The sequence below is a fragment of the Rhineura floridana genome, chromosome 9, assembly GCF_030035675.1.
Source record: "Rhineura floridana isolate rRhiFlo1 chromosome 9, rRhiFlo1.hap2, whole genome shotgun sequence".
Lineage (NCBI taxonomy): Eukaryota > Metazoa > Chordata > Lepidosauria > Squamata > Rhineuridae > Rhineura > Rhineura floridana.
In genome coordinates this window covers 42,016,688-42,039,796 of record NC_084488.1, presented here as the reverse complement: position 1 = coordinate 42,039,796, position 23,109 = coordinate 42,016,688, and the positions used below count along the sequence as shown (strand labels likewise).

The window sequence follows — 23,109 nt, the reverse complement described above, 5'->3', positions numbered from 1 at the left end:
AGGGGGCCTTCAGCCAGATGAGAAAGAAGGAGGGCCTCTCTCCTCAAAGAGTTCCCATTGCAACTACTCTGGACCACTTTTTTTTTTCATGCATATTGGCCCACTAAGCTAATAAAAGAACTCGCTTGGCTAGAACTATTAACTTATGAAAGGAACTAGTTTGACTAGTAGAGCAGGTTTCTCTGCTACAACTCCATCTATACAGATTCAAAATCACAGGCTGAAATGGCCTCCATCCCAGCCCTGCAGTCCTATAACAATCCTTTCACTGATTCCAAAGATGCGGATTCTATTTTTGTACTCTTCATAATCTGTAGATAAATCAGTTAATTTATTCCAGCTTTTCTATTTTTAGCTTGTAATAGTTCATCTCATTTTACCTTTATTAACAAAAGAAACTTAAGGAACATTGTACATGGACATAAAAGCTGGAACTTTTGCCAGGAAATCTAGCACCCTGAAATAATTTTTGTTGTGCTTTGTTACCAGGCACAATGAATTATTTAACATTTCCACAAAGTTCCTACTTCCGTATTGACAAATTGAGGAATTTGCTGACTTTCAGCACTTCCATTCATAGGTGTGTGGGTTTTTTTATAAGCAAGAGCAGAGGCTCTGTGTTCTTATAGTATAAAGCTCATTTTTTCTTTATATCCTACATATCATATGGATATAAAAGAAAGATGCTTTTCTTTATTGACATGATATCAAAGGTAATTTTCTTTCCTAGAATTGGGTTTATGCTTCTTTCCAGCAACTGGTCTGTGACCAAATAAACGTTGATATCTGACTACATTAGATCCATGATAAATCATTAACCATCATAGAGAGGACAAATTAAGAGAGCCTGGCTGGGAGTCCAGAGTCTGTGAGTTCAAATCCCCACCCGTGTTTCCTGGGTGACAAGGGCCAGCTAAAGATCACCCCCACAGTGAGTGGCTCAGGGGTTACGTGCCCTGCCACCTGTGCAGCCGTGGGCAAGCTGCATAGTCCCAAGGAGCCCAGTTGCCCCCCAGCTGGCAGTTGTGGACAAGGAAGGGGCTGGCTTGTGCAGCTGTGGCAAGCTGAGCAGGCCCTAGCCAGCTGGGGAGGACTAGCCTCAGAGGGAGGCAATGGTAAACCCCCTCCGAATACCACTTACCATGAAAACCCTATTCATAGGGTCGCCATAAGTCAAGATCGACTTGAAGGCAGTCCATTTCCATTTTTCACCATGATATACATCACATTTCTCTCTGTTTTTTCTTCTCCCTTAAAATGTCTATGGTAAAATGGATGTGGAAGACAAAGTCTATTCCTATACATTTTAGCTTGTCAAGTTGTCATTACTCAGCAGATCACTCTCCTGTTGGCCTCACTGCCCTACAAGGATTATAGTTATATATGAATGAACTGTTCCCGTGCAATTTTTCCAAAGTATTAGACACAACAGGGTTTTTCCCTTCAGCATTGGGAAGACAGGTAGTTGGACTAGATTGCAAACCTATGTGTTTCCCATGTATGTGTTGCTTTGCTGCTTTTGCAAAAATACATTCATTGTTTTGGATGGAAAATGTTTGCTAAGTTTTCTGACATCAGAGAACTGCCTAATTCAGCAACAGTCCCAATCTCATTTTTTCCCTTTGCTTCTACATAGCCATTGTTCCTAATAATTATGAATCTCAACCATCTCTTTCAACCGTAATGGATGAAAAAAAATCTGCAGTCTGCAACTGTGAAAATACCTATGCTTAGAATGGGTAAATTGTATTATAAGTAAGCTTTTGAAATTCCAATGATTCAATTTTAGATTTATAGAATTCCAGACTTACTGATTTAATGTGGGCAGTGCATCAGTGCTAGTGTGTATTTATTGCTGACAACATGGAAGAGAGCTGCCTTCTTCAATATATTTGTGTTACAAAGGTGGAATATATTTTTTATGTAAATAAATAAATTGATAGAAAGTAGTGATGGTAAAAAAATGGATGTAATCAAACAAATTGGACCTCAAGATTCCCTTGTTCGAGTGGAAACAGTTTTTCCCTGTCAGAATGAGTTTCTTGGATCCAACCCTCTGTCAGTACAGGTAGAATAACATGAGCGAAAAATAAAGCTTGTTCAGAGTATGACAACAGTATGACACAGCCCTTATTCCAAGAAAGTTTGCAACTACTACCCAGGAATAGAAAGAGCAATCTGCAATAATTGCCCAAAGAGGTGCAGAGTATTGCCCATATTTCTGAGAACCTTTATAATTATTTTATACAGTTCTAAAGAAAACAGACTGGGAAGGGACTGCTGCTTTACAGTATGTAAGTGAAATAACACAATCCATCAACACATGCACCAAAAGAATTTGGGCAGCAGTAGCTACAAGCTGCACAGTCATGATGCTTGATAAAACAAGATACAAGGCACCAGACTGATGTTCTGTCCAGATTCTAAAAGTTTCAATCTTGTCCTTACTGTTGAACAACTATTTCCCCAGCTTTTAGTATTTCATTTTCAGTTTTTCACTGACTGGCTTCCTAACCTCATATCATCCTTAGTGACCAGCATGCCTACATTTTTTTCTGAACAAAGCATGTCTTTGTGATCATTAAAGAACTTGCATTAACCAAAATGGAGACAATAGTCAAGAAATCAGAAGGCTAGGACTGGGGAGGATAGCTATGAGAGAACTAGAAAAGGTCCTCAAATGCAAAGATGTATCACTGAACACTAAAGTCAGGATCATTCAGACCATGGTATTCCCAATCTCTATGTATGGATGTGAAAGTTGGACAGTGAAAAAAGCGGATAAGACAAAAATCAACTCATTTGAAATGTGGTGTTGGAGGAGAGCCTTGCTCATACCATGGACTGTGAAAAAGACAAATAATTGGGTGTTAGAACAAATTAAATCAGAACTATCACTAGAAGCTAAAATGATGAAACTGAGGTTATCATTGTTTGGACACATAATAAGAAGACATGATTCATTGGAAAAGACAATAATGCTGGGAAAAACTGAAGGGAGTAGAAAAAGAGGAAGGCCAAACAAGAGGTGGATTGATTCTATAAAGGAAGCCACAGACCTGAACTTACAAGATCTGAACAGGATGGTTCATGACAGATGCTGGAGGTCGCTGATTCATAGGGTCGCCATAAGTCATAATCGACTGGAAGGCACATAACAACAAAAAGAACTAAAATAAAAACAAAAGCTGATCTTCTGTAGCTTAAAGGAATTAGGATTTCACCTAGGCCAGATTTCCATTTGAATTGCCTGTATATACATGAAAATCATTGTAGATCAATAAACAGCTTGGTGTTTAAAGCACTATTAGTAGAGAACAACTCAAAGGACTGCTTTTCCTTAAACTGGAGAGATGGGATTTTTGGGAGGCTTCTTAATAAGCCATGCTGCATACAAATGGAGAGGGTAATTGAAAATTAGGTGGGAAAGAAATGAAACATAAAAAAAAGAAGTCCTCAGTTGCATGAGATGCTTCACTGTGTAGCCACCTATGTTTATTGATGGCTTGTATATTGTCAGAGTTTTATGATAAATAATGTGATCAGCATACACTCCCTGCATTAGACTTCCTCCCTCTCCAAAGTTGAGAACAAGCTTGTCTATTGCTCAGAGTTACATACCCAGGAGCATTGCAAGTTTTTCATATTTCTCCAAACGGATAGCTGTGTGTGCAAGGCTAAACCCTTGTGACTGTATATTGGATAAAGGTGAACAGAATATCTCCATGTTCTCAAGTCCAAGGTTCAGCTACATGCATTGGTTCAGAAGGCAACAAATGATGAGTGAGCTGATGGTGGTGATATCAAATCAAGGCCCTTATTCCTTTTGCACTTGGACTCTAGCATTGTATACCTTTTCTTTAAGTATTCTGACATCACATCACTCTTCCTTATTAACTTCCAAATATCTTTGGGGCTCTCCTGCAGAAGGTGGAGCAGACTTGTTCTCTCTTGCTCCACAATGCAGAACTAGAAACAATGGGTGGAAATTGGAGGAAAGAAAATTTCAGCCAAACATTAGGAAAAACTACCTAACAGTACAATTGTTCAGCGATGGAACAGATCACTTGGGAGATGATGAGCTTTCATTTGCTGGTAGCATTTAAGCAGAGGTTGGATGGCTATATGTCAGGGATTGCCCCTTCCATTACAGATCTTGCACTGAGGAAGGGGTTGGACTAGATGATCTTCAAGGTACCTTTCAACTGATTCCTTATTATTCATCTTCATTCCACCAGTTTATACTGTATATCCATACAAACACCCAGCGTCTGTCACAATATCTTTTGAAGTTCATGACTCATTTAGAGGTTGAGTACACCAGTGCATTTAAAATAGCCTACAATAGAATCTTTTTTATTCCTATGTCTGTTATGCTCCTTTTGAATCCCCCCCCCCGAAAGCTCTCTTAACATCTGGAAACTATTGTTAAAACATGAACTTAGTATCTGAAGTTCATTTCAAGTCTCCATCTGAAACCATAAAGGTATTCAGAGGCATATCTTTGTACATTGGAAATCCAATGGTTTGGCAGGAGAAAAGTTCTGGACCATTAGCAAAAAGAAAATTCAGTCCATGATGGGAAAATAGAAGAATGGACCTGAGCCATATCTTATCAACTGCGTTTTCAACCTTGAATTATTTCTGTTTAAAAGGTTTTAAAAGCAAAAAAAAATGCTCCGAAAGAAAATAAGTGCTCTCACAATCTAAAAATCATGTAAGTGCTAGAGGAGTCTTAACTTTATTTTTCTAAATGGAAAAGTAGATACATCTGTATTTCAATTCTAAACAAAGGATGCCGTCCTTATCCCCTCAATGTTGATAGCTGGCAGAGGCCCCGGTGAGCAGAAAACTGCCACCTACAGTTCTTGTACTGGCAGAAGCAAGCAGAAATGTCTGAAATGGGGCAGGGCACTGATGGTCTCCCAATAGGCCCAATCTTTGGGTCCCTCAGCTTTGGGCCCTTCAACTTTGCCAGAGTTGCAAAAAGGAAGAAAGTACCTTTGAGACCTGGCAGGGCTTGGGATATTGCAGTGGATCTGCCACTCTGTTCCTCACTGACCCCACTTAGGATTGCTGTGATAGACAATAACTCTGCATAACTTCAAAACCAGCCCATGCTTGACCATGTAACATTGAGTATCAGGCACTAAAATAGGGATGGCTCTCCAGGTGTTGATGGAACTACAACTTCCAATATCAGTTACTATCAGTCATTCTGGCTACTCCATGGCACATGCATGTGATTGATGAGGCAAGAGGGTGAATTTGAAACTATGCTTTCCCATCATCCAGCACACACACACACACACACTCACAGCTATTTCAAGCCCAAAAAATACCTTCTCTTGGTTGTCGAAGGAGTACTGTGCTCCCCAACACAGAGAGATTACGAGTTTACTAGATATTTTAAACTGCTGTCAGAGGTGATGGATCAGAACTTGGGGAAGGCTTTAAATGAAGGCGAAAGCACCAAATAATGTGAAAGGCAACTCAGCTATAACAGTAATGGATCCCATCAAGGTTGTTTCATCCCATATAGCTATCTTACATGTAGATCACATTAAAAAGTGGCAGGAGGGCTTCAAGACAATAGAGAATAAACGTACTTGTTTATTGGCCAGAGTCGTAGAAATAGAAAAAACAGCCTCAGAAGCCTTGGAACTTGGGGCCCAACACTCCAGCCAAAAAACTTTCCTGTTCAAGAACTAAAAAAGAACTTATGGCAAAGCTGAATGATCATGAAAACCACAGGCACCATGGAATATCTGCATCCACAGTCTGAAAGACCAAGTAGGACAGGACAATCTCATTACTTTTCTACTGACATAGTGGAAAGATCTGGCCCCCAAGATAAAAATCACGATTAGGCAAAAAAACTTGTGGTTTAAGAACGTACCTATAGCCAACAGATATTTCTATCAAACTTTAAAAAGCAGGGAACTTGGGCAGCTATAGTGAATGCACCAGGGGAGCAGGAGACCTGACCTCCTCTCTGAGATATTGGACTGCCCTATAAATTGGTCAAAATGCAAACACTATTTGCGTTGGTCTTTCACAGTCCAATGCACTTCCTGTGTAGCTTGGAAGAATTTGGTAACATATAAAACATCATACAGAACAAAATTACAATGTACCATTTGTAATTTAGTAATATGAGAGTATTGGTCAGGGATCTGATTACTTTTGCAAGTTAATATATTTGTAAAAACACTGGACAAGCAATCTGGCGCCTTACAGGTGCAGTGATATTCAGGGAATAAGTATTATGCCTCTTCTGGACAGATATAACTTGGTCGACACCTGGAGACACTTGCACCGGGGCGGGGGGAGGCATAGATTTTATATGTTTTTCACCTAGACTTGTTCTAGATTGGGCTATGTCCTGGTCTCTGGCTCCCTGGTGCTGTCTCTGATATTTGCTGCAGGTAATCCCTTAATACTATAGGATCACTCTATGGTACATGTTTCAGTGGAGGTGCAAAAGAACCCAGCATTTAGCCTGATGTGGAGATTAGGCTCCTCATTGCTCTCTAGGCAAACATCAGCAGAAGCTATATATAAAACTATTCAGGAATATTTTAAATTAACATCACCATGCACCTATGGACAGATATGATATGGGATGCCAGGAAGGCCACTGTTAGAGGCATATATTTAACAGAGTCAGCCAAATTTAAGAATGAAATTGCAGGGACTAAGAAGGAATTGATGAAGGAAATTGGAAATAGAATTAAAATACAAACAGTCTGGCTCTAGTAAGATTTTTCAAAATTAATTGCAAAATAGAAGGAATTGGAAGCCCTAAACATGCATGGGATTGCAAAATCGCTTATACAGGTGGGCCCCGCTTATACGGCGGGTTCCGTTCCAGACCCCTGCTGTAAAGCAGAAATCTCTGTAAAGCAGAACCCCATTCACCATAATGGGCCGCGTTGCACGAAAACGGCGCAAAAGAGCAAAAAATACCTTTAAAATTGAAAATGAAAGCCGCTGCATCAGTGGAACGCCTTAAAGCGGAACGCCATAAAGCAGGGCCCTACTGTATATGTGAAACAAAAATACTATGAACTAGGAAATAAAAACATGAAGCTACTTTCAAACACCCTTAAAAAAAAGTAGAATTAAAATTAGCGCTATGAAGCAAATAGATGAGACCCTTACTTATGATCAAAAAGCAATTTATGTCCTGTTTGCACAATACTATATGAAGTTATATCAGTCTCTAACCCCCATGGAAGAGAACTTTTCAAATTACCTTGCAAAAGAAAAATCTGCTGCCCATCTGAGAGGCACACCAAAATTATTTAAATAGACCAATATTGATGGAAGAGGTTAAATTTGCAATCCAACAAGGCCCCGGTCTGGATGGATTCAGCAGCTCTGTTTATAAAAAAATCAGAGACTCTAGCCCTGCATTTGGTACACCTTTTCAATAATATATGGAACGGAAGTACAACTCCTGAAGCATGGTATACTTCTCATATTATATTGTTAATGAAGCCAGGACAGGTAAAAAGAGAGGTAGGGTCTTATAGACCCATCACCTTATTAAACCAAGACAAGAAGGTATTCACATCTATCTTGATGTCATGGTGAATATTGTAATTCCTATAATCATCAACCCAGATTAAACAGGGTTTATCCCTAACAGATTAGATAGTTGATCTAATGAGGCATCTTCTTAATATAATCTATGTCAACACAAATAAGGGATGCCCATTGAGAGTGCTATCTTTAGATGTCTATAGGGGATTTGTATGTCTTGAATCGAGGTACTTGGGAAAGGTTTTGGAGCAATACCGGCTAGGAGGTAGCTTTATAGCCATGGTTTCTAAACTCTATATAAAAATTTTCATTGTAGTTTGTACAAATATGACTGAAGCGCAATACCCACCTTGATAGAAAGGGGCACTAAGCAATGTTGCTCACTACCTCCACTGCTCTTTGCCCTCTCCCTGGAGCGTTTTGCCATAGCTTTAAGAAATAATCCAGATATAAGGGGACACTGGGAGGAGGACAAAGAGCACCTTATCAATCTTTATGAGGATCATATTATTTTGATGATGGGAAACCCTGGGTGGACTATACCATCCTTACAGATGGCCTTCGTATAAATGTTGATAACTCTAAACTCATGTGCTTTAATATTACCCCATCAGAACAATTGGAAATCTTCGAAAAAGCAAACATTCCCCTTTGTTATAAAGCATTTAGTTACGTGGGAGTCCAAATTCACAGAACATTATCCAAATTATATAGGCTCAATTATAACCCCTTACATAAACAAGCTAGACACAGTATGAAATGCTGGTCGAAAATAATTTATCTGTTCTAAGCAAAGTCGCTGTGATCCAAATAAAAACGTTTCCACAGTTTTTGTCTTTGTTTCAGATTCTCCCCATCACCCTTCATTCAACAATCCTCAAATAATGGTAAGGAATGATGGGGATGGGGACTATCTAACATAGCTCTTTACTGTGATGCTTTTCAGCTCTGCTATGTCTGCAGTATGCAGGTAAAGAAACCATGGATGGCATTGGAGGAAGAGGTGGTGGGCCAATACTCTTTTGAGGCCTTTTAAACATAAAGGAATTCACAATTTGTTTCCATCCTGTACTCTCTCTATGTGGAAAAAACTGGCAAAGACAACTGTTCCCTGTCCTAGAATCATAGAATAGTAGAGTTGGAAGGGGCCTACAAGGTCATCAAGTCCAACCCCCTGCTCAATACAGGAATCCAAATCAACGCATTCCCAACAGATGGCTGTCCAGCTGCCTCTTGAATGCCTCCAGTGTCAGAGAGCCCATTACGTCTCTAGGTAATTGGTTCAATTGTTATATGGCTCTGACAGTTAGGAAGTTTTTCCTGATGTTCAGTCGAAATCTGGCTTCCTGCAACTTGAGCCCATTATTCTGTGTCCTGCAGTCTGGGACAATTGAGAAGAGATCCCAGCCCTCCTCTGTGTGACAACCTTGAAGAAGTGCTATCATATCTCCCCTCAGTCTTCTCTTCTCCAGGCTAAACATGCCCAGTTCTTTCAGTCTCTCTTCATAGGGCTTTGTTTCCATTCCCCTGATCATCTTTGTTGCCCTCCTCTGAACCCGTTCCAGTTTGTCTGCATCCTTCTTGAAGTGCGGAGACCAGAACTGGATGCAGTATTCAAGATGAGGCCTAACCAGTACTGAATAGAGGGGAACTAATACTTCACGTGATTTGGAAACTATACTTCTGTTAATGCAGCCTAACATAGCATTTACCTTTTTTGCAGCCACATCACACTGTTGGCTCATATGCAGCTTGTGATCAACGACAATTCCAAGATCCTTCTCTTATGTCATATTGCTGAGCCAAGTATCATCCATCTTATTACTGTGCATTTGGTTTCTTTTTCCTAAGTGTAGAACTTTGCATTTATCCCTGTTGAATTTCATTCTGTTGTTTTCAGACCAATGCTCCAGCCTATCAAGGTCCCTTTGAATTTTGTTTCTGTCTTCCACAGTATTAGCTGTGCCCCCCAATTTTGTATCATCTGCCAATTTGATAAGCATGCTCTGTACCTCCTCATCCAAGTCATTAATAAAAATGTTGAAGAGCACTGGACCCAGGACCAAGCCCTGTGTTACCCCACTCATTACTTCTGCCCAGTTTGAGAAGGAACCATTGATAAGTACTCTTGGAGTATGATTCTGGAGCCAACTGTGGATCCACCTGATAGTTGTTCCATCCAGTTCACATTTAGCTAGATTGCTAATCAGAATATCATGGGGCACTTTGTCAAAAACTTTGCTGAAGTCAGGATATATTATGTCCACAGCATTCCCACAGTCTACAAGAGAGGTTACCCGATCAAAAAATGAGATAAGATTAGTTTGGCAGGATTTGTTCTTCATAAATCCATATTGGCTCCTAGTAATCACTGCATTGTTTTCGAGGTGCTTACAGATTGACTGCTTTATAATCTGCTCTAGAATTTTTCCAGGGACTGATGTTAGGCTGACTGGTCTGTAGTTCCCTGGTTCCTCCTTTTTGCCCTTTTTGAAGATAGGGACAACATTAGCTCTCCTCCAGTCATCCAGCACTTCACCAGTCCTCTATGGTTTCGCAAAGATAATAGACAGAGATTCTGAGAGTTCTTCAGCCAGTTCCTTTAATACTCTAGGATGCAGTTTATCAGGCCCTATTGATTTGAACTCGTTCAAAGTGATTAGGTATTCCTTGACCATATGTCTATCAATCTCAACCTCTAATCCTGCCCCTTCTACTTCATGATTCCTGGAAGAGTCATAGACCCTTTTTGGGGAGAAGACTGAGCCAAAGTGAGAATTGAGCACTACTGCCTTTTCTTTGTCATTGTTATCATTTTGCCATCCTCATTGAGTAGCTGTGCCACCATTTCTTTTCTCTGTCTTTTACTATGGAGGTACCTGAAGAAAGCTTTTTTGTTGCTTTTAGCATCTCTTGCTAACCTCAGCTCATTCTCAGCTTTAGCCTTCCTGATGCCATCCCTGCAATTCCGTGATACCTGTCTGTACTCTTCCTTTGTGGCCTGGCCTTTCCACTTCCTGTATGTGTCCTTTTTTGTTTTCAGGTCAGCTCTAAGCTTTTTGTTAAACCACATTGGCTTCTTCTGCTGTTTTCCCCCTTTTTTCCTTGTTGGAATTGCTTGGCATTGCGCTTTTAGAATTTCCTTTTTTAGAAACCCCCACCCATCTTGGACTCCTTTTCTCATTAGGGTCACTTGCCATGGAACTGTACTTACAATTGTTCTGAGTTTATTAAAATCAGCTTTCCTGAAGTCTAGGGTGCGCATATGACTACTCTCAGCTTTTGCTTCTGTTAAAATCAAGAATTCAAGTATGGTGTGGTCACTTTCCCCCAGAGTTCCCTTAACTGCCACTTCATCCACCAAATCATCTCTATTGGTTAGAATCACGTCCAGGATAGCTGATCCTCTAGTTCAGCCTTTCCCAACCATGGAAAGACATTTGAACTAGCAAAACCTGTAAAATCAATCTCACTTCACATGAGGGAACATACTCTAAAGGTTTGCCACAGGTGGTATAAGACCCTGGTTCAGTTTGCCTCATATAACATCTAACGTAGCCCCAGAATGCTGGTGTGGCTGCAGAAGTCGTGATACCTACTTCCACCTGTGATGGGAATGCCCTTTGGAGCAGGATTTTTGGGCAAAAGACTTTAAGGAAATTCCTGACGTTTTTAGAGAACTTACATAATTTACCCTGCAATTTGTGCTTCTTTCATTGTTTGAAGAAACTAATAAGGATATTAAATTCAAGGACCTTTTAATATTCTTGTTCACTGCAGCAAGACTGTCAGTTGTACAAAAGTGGAAGGATCTACAAAATATGAGCATAGACTTCTGGCTAAACAATGTGTGGAATATTACTAGTCTAGAAAGTTTACTCATAATCTCTGAGCTATGAATGAAACTGCCCCATCTGATGTTTTTCATGCTGTTTGGTGGAACTTTATCACATAATGATAATTATTTGAAAGAATACTTACAGGCTGTGTCTCTGGAAATCTGGAAGTCGTAATTTTGCAAAAATGCATATAGAACAGTAGGTGCTATATGAAACAACATGATACCCTTTGTTTCATTTTTGGTGAATGGGTCTTCTGCATTTTTTCCCTAATGTGCCCAGGTGTCATGATGATCATAGGATATACCATGATATATTGTTCGTTGGTGCTTTATTACTGTGGGGATTTTTGTTATGTTTATTTTCGATAGTTTTTCTATGTTGAGTGCTTTGTCCACAGTGCCTCACTCTGAAGGACTCTTCTTCAAAGTAAGGCATGGGTGACACAGAGTACCCTGTAGAAATGTTGCTGAGTGCTTGGCTACAGCTTGCCACTCCACAGTGGACAACAGAAAGGGGGCAGCTGGCAGCACAAATGGCCCACAGCAGTGGGTGAAATGGCAATGGGTGTGTGTGTGTGTCTGGGTCTGGAGGGACACACAGATCCACTGACCCTCCAAATCTGCCTGAGACAAAGGTTCCGCTGTGACTAATGGGCCACTCTTGCCTATTTCAGAACGAACTAAATTAAGTTCTCTTCCTAAAATAATTATAGGAAAAATTGACAGTCTCAGCGAAATCAGCATATAACTAGATACATAAGTTGTATGCTTAACTTTAGGCCTTTGTAAATTGCGTTGATCTACACCCAACTGAGCAACTGTGTGCAGTTGGAAGGAAGATTGTTTGTGATAGGCTATTGTTTTTGCAATTTAACTGACACATATCTTGGGTAAATTAAATAACAGTAATAGGAATGCTATAAAAGTGAATGCTCCACCAGCTGCTTTCCCATTAAATGCTTTTAGTCAAATGGAATTAGCAAATAATTATGTTGGCAGGAGTCTACTATATTAAAGTGTTGTATTAGTGCCTCCATTTAAAAAGCTTCATAATTTTTCTTTCTATACACAAGATTATTGTTGGGTAATTTACATTGCAGATTAGAAAACTTGCATTAAAATTCTGCTGCATTCTGATTTGTCAACACCCCTTTTAAAAGAACTCTGTAACGTTAAATATGGGTGAGTAAGACCATCTGTTTACAGATCTTGCCCGCAGCTCAATCACTTAACTCATGAGAGGCATTACAGCTATTTAATTGTTATGGCATGGAAACAATGATCATTCTGTCCAAAATTAATATTTATATACATATTTATATGGTTAAATCTAAGCAATGTGAATGTGAGTCTCTGTCATTAAGCATTCAGAAAAGAGTTAGGCATTGGTGCAATATTTAGCGGGCTGGAAGGCATATCTATTTTAAACTAGTCTCAAATGTAGTGGCCAATAAGCATATAATTAGTTCCACACTTCTCAGTGTATGAGGAAAACCAACTAAAGCAGACATGAAAGTTGCGAATTGGCACTTCCCTGAGTTCTCTGTTTCCTGCAAGAAGGCTAAGCTGGTTAGAATGAATTGACATTTGAATTTGTGGGGCTTGGTACAAAGCAATTTTAGCAGCATACCAGTCTGAATTCCTTGAACCCTATTGTTTGTACCTCTGTCAACTGGGAGGCAAACTCAGAATTAGTTACACTGAATTGCTGGGCTACCGGGTATACATAGATGCTGCACTTGTCAGGTCTGTGGAGCAAGACAGCCAAGCTAGGTAGTTAGAGGGTTTTTTAAAGGTTATAGCTTCAGGGAGGACTATTTGAAATGATACAATCAACCAGAGTGTATATGATACTGAAAGCATAGTCAGAATTTAGGATTGTGAGCTAGTGCTGCCTAAGGCCTAATGCAACTGAACTAGTGGCATTGAAGGTAGCCTATTGTTGCCTGATATATAGATAGATATATCTTTGTAGATGAAGGTGCTGTAAGTTGGTTCTTTAAAGAGGCCTTCTCCTACATGCAATGGTGTATTGGTCCAAGATTGAAGGGGGGCATTGTCCTGTTTGTTTTTTGGGAGATGGGTCTTGGGGGGGTCCCTTCCCTTTAGTTTGGCATGACCATTTTGGTGGTGGAAGAAGTGTCTGGTGGGGAATTGCCACTGCTCTTGGCCATGCTTGCTGGGCTGCAGGAGTTGCTGGTGGGCAGCAAGCCTCTAAGGTGGGAAAGGAGGGGTGGGAAGGATGAAGGCTTTCACTTGCATACCTCAGGAGAAGGAAGAGGCACTACTGTTACTGCTTCTGCCTAACGTTGTGTAATCACTCCCTTAGCCTCGCATCACTCACTCAATTGGGATGTGCCGCAACAGTCAGCAGCCATACCAGAAGTGGTGGTGCCTCTTTCTTCTCCTGAAGTGTGCAAGTGAAAGTCTTCCTCCTTCCCACACCCCCTTTCCCACCTCAGAGTAATGCTGCCCACCAGCAACTCCTCTCTCCAGCCCAGCAAGTGTGCAAAGAGCAGTGGCAACAGTCCCTGCCAAGGAAGGACATGCAGGGAAGTGGGCCCTAGAGGAGTCTGTGAGAGGGAGTGGGAGAGAATGGGGGAAGGGCATGGAGGTGAAGCAAAAGAGAGGTGTGAGGGGAAAACTAGGAGGCAGGAGGATTAGGGAGTAGTAGAAGGGTTTAGGGAGAGAGAAAATTGGTGTATGAGGTATGAAGAGAGAAAAATGGCATGGGACAGGAGGGGTTGGAATCAAGGAAAATTGAGGGGTAGGGGCAGAAGGGATGAGGGGCTGGTGAGACAGAGAAAATAGGGGTATGGGCTTGGAGGGGTGTGGGGAAAGGGAGGGAACAGGAGGAGCTGTGAGTGAGGGGAAGAGAAACAAAAATGGGAGCATGGGACAGGAGGTTGAGCGAGGAAAGGGACAGATATGGGGTAGGAGAGACTGGTGGGTGAGAAAGAAAAATGGGGGTATGGAGCAGGACAGCTGGGAAGAAGGAAAAAGGAGGAGTAAGAGTAGGAAGGGCTGGTGAGCGTATGAATAATCAGAGGAAATTTGAATGACTTTTGCGACTTCAAAGCCGTTTTTCCAACAAAATAAACAAGGTATCATCCAAATAAGATACCTTTCCTCTTTCCTCTTCCTCCTCACATTTCAGTGCATAGAATAACTAAAGCTGTGGAATGCCAACCCCGATTCCCTGCTATTTCTGAATCCCACTGCTGGAACTGGAAGTGAGAACAAGTTAATTAGGGCTGGATGGGGCCAATGGGAGTTGCAGTCCAAAACATCAAGCAGTTGGGTATCAGCAGGAGCTAAACATGTAGACACTAAATTCAGTAATTTAGGCAATATCTCTGACAGTAAGAAAGGACAGTCAAATGGTGACAGTGATAGAGAAGCAGAAAAGCAGTGTTCAAGCCAGGCCAGATATTTCGTCACTACAAATGTGGGAAAACAGGAAAAAGCTTGGATACATGGCTGAGATGTGAATCGGGCAGATTGAGTACGGTATGCTCCAGTTCTAGGATCTTGGAACACTGAAAACCCAATATGCTTCAGTTTCAAGAGAATCATGTGCAATCTCTGTTATGTACAATGGAACATCAAAAAGACATATCCTCGTCCTGCATCTATTGTTCAACGGAACTCCAAGCAAAGTCATGGTTTGACACCTCATTTTTACCATATAATTTTCCCCCTCATTATTCATCCCAGAAATCTGTGTTAAATTTATTTATATTAATTTCAAAACCTTTTTATTGGTCATTGTCATATGATGATGAAGACAGCCTTTTGTGTTTCAGATTGGAGATTATGTTCTATTTCTGTTTTGGGTGCATTAACAGTTGAATCTGAAACTGCAGTTTGATGTAAAATCAGACTGATTACAATATGTTGCTACTCCAGCAATGACTCTAGCTGTTGAAAAACAGAGGATGCATGTTGTCAGCCTGCTATGTTTAAATCACTTCATTTAAGGCAAGGTGGACATGGTCAATTAAAAACATAGAGCACACCTAGAATTTTGCTAGAATATATTTCACCTCCCACTGTTCTATCTTGTGCAAACTGAGACACTCCTGATGTCCACTGGAGACTATTCTGCAGAATAGTCAGTGCCATTATTGCACAATTATTTTTGGAGTTTTTTTAGTGTACATTTTGCAAAGTGTTGCTGTACTTCACATATTCACAGAAATAGAAAGAAAAGAAAGTGATTTTCTAAAGGAAACTTCACTAAAATTGCAAAGTAAATCAGACATATTTAAAGTGACCATCTGAACTATATCAACTGTCTTAATAATGTTGCTTCCTCCCTGCTAAAACAAGATCTATTATTTGGGTTGATTGCAGGTGATGCCACCACTCACCATATACTCAGAGGCACATGTTACCAAATTCTTTCAAGCTACATAGCAAGTGGATTGGACTGTGAAAGACCAACCCAAATGGTGTTTGCATTTTGACCAATTTGGAGGGCAGTACAATATCTCAGAGGAATTCAGGGCTCCTGCTCCCCTGGTGCATTCACTATAGCTGCCCAGTTTCCCTGCTTTTTAAAGATTGATAGAAATATCTGTGGGCTATAGGGACGTTTTTAAACCACAAGGGTTTTTGCCTATTAGTGAATGACTCTGCTTTTTAATCTGGGAGGTATGAAATGGGATCCTGTGCAAGTTTGCTGAGAATGGATTGAGCATTTGCATGCTTATTGAGTTCAGTGAGATTTACTCTCCTGCAGTCATGCTTAGGATAGATGAAACTGACCACGGGATGGGGAGAGGAGGGTGAGGTGGGAGGGGAGGAAGGGGAGAGGGGAGAAGGGGGATGGGAGCAGGCAGGAGGAGGAGTGGAGAAGAACAGGTTTGATTATTTGCATATTTATTGTGTTCAGTGGGATTTACTCCCGTGCAATCATGTTTAGTATAGCTAAAACTGACTGGAGGGGAGGGAGGGAGGGCTGGAGTGGGCAGGGGAGGAGGAAAGAGGAAGAAGGAAGAGGGGAGGGGAGGAGGAAGGTAGAGGAGAGGAAAAGCAGGTCTGATCATTTGCATGCTTATTGAGTTCAATGGGATTTACTCCTGTGAAATCATGGTTAGAATAGGTAAAACTACCCATGGGGAGGAGGGGAGGAAGGGGAAGGAGCGGAGTGGGGGAAAGGAAGGGGAGGACAGGTTTAATCATTGGCATGCTTATAGAGTTCAATGGTATTTACTCCTGTGCAATCATGCTTAAGATAGGTAAAACTGAAAATGGGGAGGGGGAAGGGGAGGGAGGGGATTGGAAGGGGATGGCGATGGGGAGGGAGGGGCAAAGGAAGGGGAGGGGAAGTGGCAAAAGGGGATAGGAAGGAGGATGGGTTTGATCATTTGCATACTTTTTGAGTTCAATGGGATTTATTTCTGTGCAGTCATGTTTGAAAATGAAAATGGACTGCCTTCAAGTCAATCCCAATGTATGGTGACCCTATGAATAGGGTTTTCATGGTAAATGGTATTCAGAGGTGGTTTTACCATTGCCTTCCTCTGAGGCTGAGAGGCAGTGACTGGCCCAAGGTCACCCAGTCAGCTTCATGGCTGTGTGGGGATTCAAACCCTGGTCTCCCAGGACATAGTCGAACACTGACCCAGGGGAGAGGCAGGGAGGGGAGGAGAAGGGGACGGGAGGAGATTTGGTGTGTGGGCACTGGGCAGAGGGGAAGTCCCTTTCCTTTCCAAAAGGAAAACATTGTGAACAGTATCATTGCTTTTCAGTGTTTTCCCCACCTTTTTATTCTATAGCAGGCACATGTAGCCTCCACCCAAATTTAAACCAAAGCTGTCCCTGGCAAGATCCACAGCAGGGTCCCGAGAGTTGCTAGGAGATGCTCTGTTCCCTTCACAGACCTTCAGTCAGAGTGGCTGACTGTTAAACCAGTCTGGCCACTGGAGCTCTCTCAGTGGAATAGGAGTCTCCTCTCAGCACCCTTCACAAACTATGCTTCCCAGGATTATTTGGGGGAAGCCATGATGGTCTCAAGTGAAATCAAAGTCTAGTGTGGGTGTGGCCCCCTGATTAGGCAATCCCAGCATATGTGAGTCAGGCTTTTAGAACACTGACAGTTGGTTCTTACTGAGCATGCCCAACACTGTCATTCAGTTCAATGCAAAATTTCTTTAATTAAAAATCAGCCAGGCATTTTTTTAACTTTTAAACTGCAGACAATGAAGGTCAGAGTATGGGGCAAGGTCAGTAATAGGATTACAGGTACTCTATGAACATGGCTGATTTTTAATGAATTTCAACAGATTATGAGAACTCTGAGAGAAAAAAAGTCCAAAAGGGCTCTGGGTTTCTCTCTCTCTCTCTCTCTCTCTCTCTCTCTCTCTCTCTCTACACTGTGAACTCTCGATTCTTTCTGACTGTTTTGTGTATCTCCATGAAAATTGAGAGTGTTGTTAAGCAAGCATTTCTGAGTTCAGGACTATAAGTTTTGTAAAGTTTTGTTTTGAAATGAGCTTATGGTTATCAGAATGGCATGGGGGCATATTTTCAATTTAACATTGCTGAATGTGAAAAATCCACGCTGGCTATAGTACACAGCCACTCTCGTGACTGTATAATTAACAGTTAAGTAATCCAAAGAACACTCTAATCCTCTTTGAATTGCTACAGCAGTAACAGAAATGCTTTTACCAGTTATAAATGGAAATACAGAACTTTACATAAGTAGTAAAGAAAAAAGGGTGCATGAAGGACGTTTATACAGTTTAAAATTGCAGACGTACTATGAACACATTGAAGTTAGCAGAGGCTATTACACAGGAAATTGATAGACATACAAGAGGACAAAGTGTTCAAAGAATACAGCTGGTCTGGCACTCTACAAGCTATGCAAGAAAAAGTGCAATCTATTACAATTGTAGGTTCAAATTCAGAATTATTCTTACTGCTGCAGAATTAGAAAGTGAAGAGTAAGCATTCTCTGTAGGAAGAATAAAAGCCTCTGTCAGCACAGAACTTTGAACAGTTCAGAAAATGACAGTATTTTGATAATAAAAGTGAAGACTTGGGGGGGAAACACAGTCTGTCAATTCTAAAAGTATTAGGTATTGCATGTGAAACTGAAGATATGAAATGACTGAATTTGTAGCAATGTGACAGTAATTACAATTAATGGAGACAAATTGTTTCAACTGAAGCCTGTGTGGAGGTTATGAAAGATGGCATAAATAAGCCAAGGTGCTGCTACAGATTCACAAAGTGACTGTGCAGTTATATTACAGTATGCAGTCATCAGCTTGCTAGTTTTCTGAACATTTTAACATTCAGCCAGATTGCACTGGAAAAACATATTCATTGGGTGTCCACATTAATTTACGCAGGCCTTATGCATCCATATTATGTTGTTTCTTCTGGGAAAAGCTTATCTTATCATCTTTTTTCTCCTTCCTTTATGGTAGTTGGTTTCACGACTCTTAGCAACATATCCTTTGGGGATTAGTCAGAAATGACATAAGGAAATTAGCAGAGTGACTCTTTTATCATCTCTCCATCCTTCCTGGTAATGTCCCAAATGGCATTTATTGTAAGGATACTACAAGGTTAAAGAAAAGGTAGTAATTAGTTTTGCGTAATGGTCTATTGAATGCCTCATCACAAAACTAACACTTGAGTCCTAAACAGCTGTACTGGCCTATCTGCCTTCAATCACAAAATAACAGCATTGCCACCATGTACAGCAGTAACTATACCATCCCAACCATTTACTTCCTAATTAGCATTAACCTCTGCCTATAAAACTAATTCATGTTCCTGCTATTTTTTAATCTACCAAGATTGCAATCTTGTGGTCCCAGGGACAGCATCCCAAGAGCCACAGGATACATCGGATCTCCCTCTCCAACATCATGGAGTGAACTCATACATTGGAGGTCTGATGCCTCATCTCATTCCCCACTTCCTCAGAAACATCTGTAATCCTAGTCCTAGCAATGTTGGGGCTCTGATATTGGTGGGGCCAAACATGGGGCAGGTCAGAGTGGTTTGGTGGTATGTTTGGGAGGAGCAGGAAAAGGCTTGGATCCAAAGAATCCTATGCCTTCTCAGCTGTCAGTGCACACAGCCAATTCATTTGTGTCCATGAATTTCCGTCCCATTGTTTGCAGTGGGAAGGAAACGACTACCAAAAGAAAAGACCTCCCCACACACACACACGACTGCTCCTCTGATCTCACATCGGCCCTGCCAGCGAGAGACTAGCAAGGCCTTGGATATGACAGATACACTTTTCCCCTATCCCTCAGGATTGCAGCCTAATTTCATTTTCATGCTTTTTAAAACTACTGTGTCCACCTTTTTACATATTTAGTGCATACATATACGACCCTGAGTGGTAAGCGGCGGTAATGCAGCCGAAGCTGTGCTCACGGCCGGAGTTCGATTCCAACGGAAAGAGGAAGTCGAATCTCCGGTAAAAGGGGTTGAGGTCCACTCAGCCTTCCATCCATCCATGGTCGGTGAAATGAGTACCCGGCATATGCTGGGGGGTAAAGAAAGGCCGGGGACGGAACTGGCAATCCCACCCCATATATATGGTCTGCCTAGTAAACGTTGCAAGATGTCACCCTAAGAGTCGGAAACGACTTGCACTATAAGTGCGGGGACACCTTTACCTTTAGTGCATATATGCAACTTCAGTGCACATTTGCCACTCTGGGCTTCTTTGGGAGGAAGTGTGGAATATAAATTAAAATAATATTATCCCAACTATACAACAATATTGAGGCAAAAATTCCAACTTCTATCCCAAAGCCATTCAACGGAAATTGTGAGATTTCCCCAGTGTATCAGTCATTGGGCTCAATATTTGTTCACCAACTTTGTGTTTCATGGAATTAGTCATTGGAATTTGTATTACAGCTTTGCCTAGAAGTTGTATTTCCATTTTAAGTGGTAGGAAGGCATTTTAAATACTTGGTCTAATATTTTAACCCTACCATGACATTTTACCTTGCAGTCAACTTCAAAAGCTGTGCAGAAAATAGTATAGCCAGTATATTTCTTTTTTATTCTAGCCCTAGACAAGAAAAATCAGGGTAAGTGAAAATATCTCATAAAGGGTATGAATAAACTAATATGAATATGAATTTGTTATACTGCATTGAAAATTATGTCACTGCTATCATCCTTTATGACAGGGTAATCAGTAATAAAACAGTGTAGTGAGTACCAATTAAGCAACATCAAATCACTGAGCATGCTGTTCATGCTGATTTAAACAGGAGATGATTGGAATAAATGGGTTTAATATATACTTTTTTGCAGGCTGTAGCTATTCTGTCATATCAACAGGAGCTAGCATATGAATAATCCAAGGAGGATACCTACTTACATCTCTAATGAAAAGCATTAAATTTTAGAAAGCCTGCATTGAGACCTGTTATTTAAAATGCATACTAGCAAATGGGAATTTTCCTGCTAGCTTTAACAGTTTATTGCTGGAGAAATTACAGCAAAGATAAATAATTGTTCATTTCATTGTTATACTTGTTTCCATTCTCCAGTTTGTTGGTGTTTCTTACATTAGTTGACTACAGAAATTATTAGACATCTTTTCAGTAATCATATATGAATTCTAATAAATTCCCAACATGCCCTCTCACTATCCTGGTGAAAATTCTTACTAGTACCAAGGCAACAAATTACATGGTTCAAAATTTGTCTTGTTTCCAGTATGTACACCCAAAAGAGCATACACAAATTGTGAGGCTCAGGTTTGAGTTATGAAAAAGGCATGCTGATATTTTTCGAAGACGCGAGTTTTCGCTAGCAAAACAACAAACAGAGAAGCCTAAATTTTTATCGTGAAATTGGATTTTGTTCAGAAGGAAGTGACAGGAAGCAGAAATGTGGCAGGCAATACTTAATCCTTCTTCTGCCTGCTGCTACTGCTCAGCCCCATATAAAACTTCCTTGAGCTGTTTTTCCCCAGCAGAATTCCAGGCAAGTGTTAACCTCAAAAAAAGTGTAAGCACACACACACCCCTCTTGTCTGCTTCACATCACTCTCCTCCAAGGTTCCTCCTTATGGGGAATAAAGGACATTCAGGTTTGGTGTAACCATTTATATGCAGAGTCTCATTTTGCCCTTCAACTGTTTGTGTATGTAGTTTGATATGGAACCATTTTATTTATTTATTTAATAAATAAATACATTTGTATGGCTGCCCAATAACATATGTTCTGTGTTAATGATTGTGAGTTTTGGAATGTGGTTTGCAATTCCTTTGGCCATTGTAATTTTCTTTTCTTTTTTGTTTTTAATTATAGTTGAGCCCCTGTGAGAACTAGACATGACAAATGAGGAGCAAGGATCCAGTAGGCAGATTAACATTCGTCTAACGCTACGCCATCTCCCTTTCCTGTCCTTACCCCCATCTTGCTCCTTCCAAGTCAATCCCAACCCTTTTTAACCATTGTCTTCAAACACAACTTTAACAACTTTCCTCATACATCCTCTTCTCCCACCTTCCCTAACCTAATCTTTTCTCCCAGTTTAGTTACTTCTCTCTGAATCCTTCTCACCCGTTAGGTCTGTAAATGTTGCAATCTTCCTCCCATGAAATTCCACCCTGTTCTTCAGTTTCACACATCCCTTTTACTCAGCTACCTCTGTACGTAAGGTGCTTGTAATGTTTCAGATGTGTCAAACTGGTTGTTGGACAGCAGGTTCTTTTAATTTGTTAGATTCCCCCCCCAAAAAAGGTAAATATGTATGCAGTGAGGAAAAATACATTTATGACAATGGCATTGTATGAATCCTGTGAAAAATTAGTGTGCATGAGCACCCATTCCATAATAAACACCCTTCTGGAAGTACCCTTATAGCAGTCCCCCTCCCTTCCACCTTCCCACCTATTTCTTTAAGTCCACCTCTCTAAATGTATGATTTCCTTTTACAGTTATCCTCTCTATAAATCTCATTCATTTACCAAATTATTCCTTTCCATCACATCACCTTTATTTATCTGTGTCTTGTCTGTATAGGCCCTTACTAGTAAATGTTCCATACTGGGTCCTGTATGGGTCCATTTTATTCACCTTCCTGTTCAGTACAGATACTAATCCACTAACAGTATGGACACATAGAGCCATCAGTATGTATGTATAGTAACACCCAATTTTATCTTCCCTTTTTTGTCTGGTTCAGGTCTTGCAGTCTACATACTGTATAACTACTGGAAATGATAGAGGGGTTGCCATTTTTATCAGTTGCAGCAAAAATAATAGTGTCTTGTGACACCTTAAAGACTTATAATTAACTTTTGTGGACCACAGTCAGATGCAAAGACAATCTGAGGAAGTGGGCTTTGGTCCAAGAAAGCTAATGGGTACAGGAGAGATCTGGAAGTAACAGAGATTACAACTTGGGGACGGGGAGTGGGAACTGTGACTCTTGTCACTTATAGGATTCATCTTCCCCTGGTTTCTCAGCTGGAATGGAAAGATCTGTCAATTTTGTTTCTCTCGCTTCCTCATTTTTCCAAACTGAAATTCACTTCTCCACATTTCTGCAGCAATTTGAGATTTTTTAACAAAATCCTCATGAAAAGTCTTTATCATTTTAGTGTAAATTTCTCCTACCAGACACATTTTTGCAAGCAGTTTTACAATAGTGCATTTTTATGTTATTTTCATTTTTATGCACATTTTGACCCAATATATGCATTTTTGTA

At 40.6% G+C, this 23,109-nt stretch overlaps 1 protein-coding gene across 13 annotated transcripts in view; it reads left to right on the top strand.

Moving 5' to 3' along the window:
- The window catches only part of TENM3 (teneurin transmembrane protein 3), a 711,055-nt gene that overhangs the window by 547,198 nt on the left and 140,748 nt on the right, over positions 1-23,109 (top strand). The window lies entirely within an intron of this gene.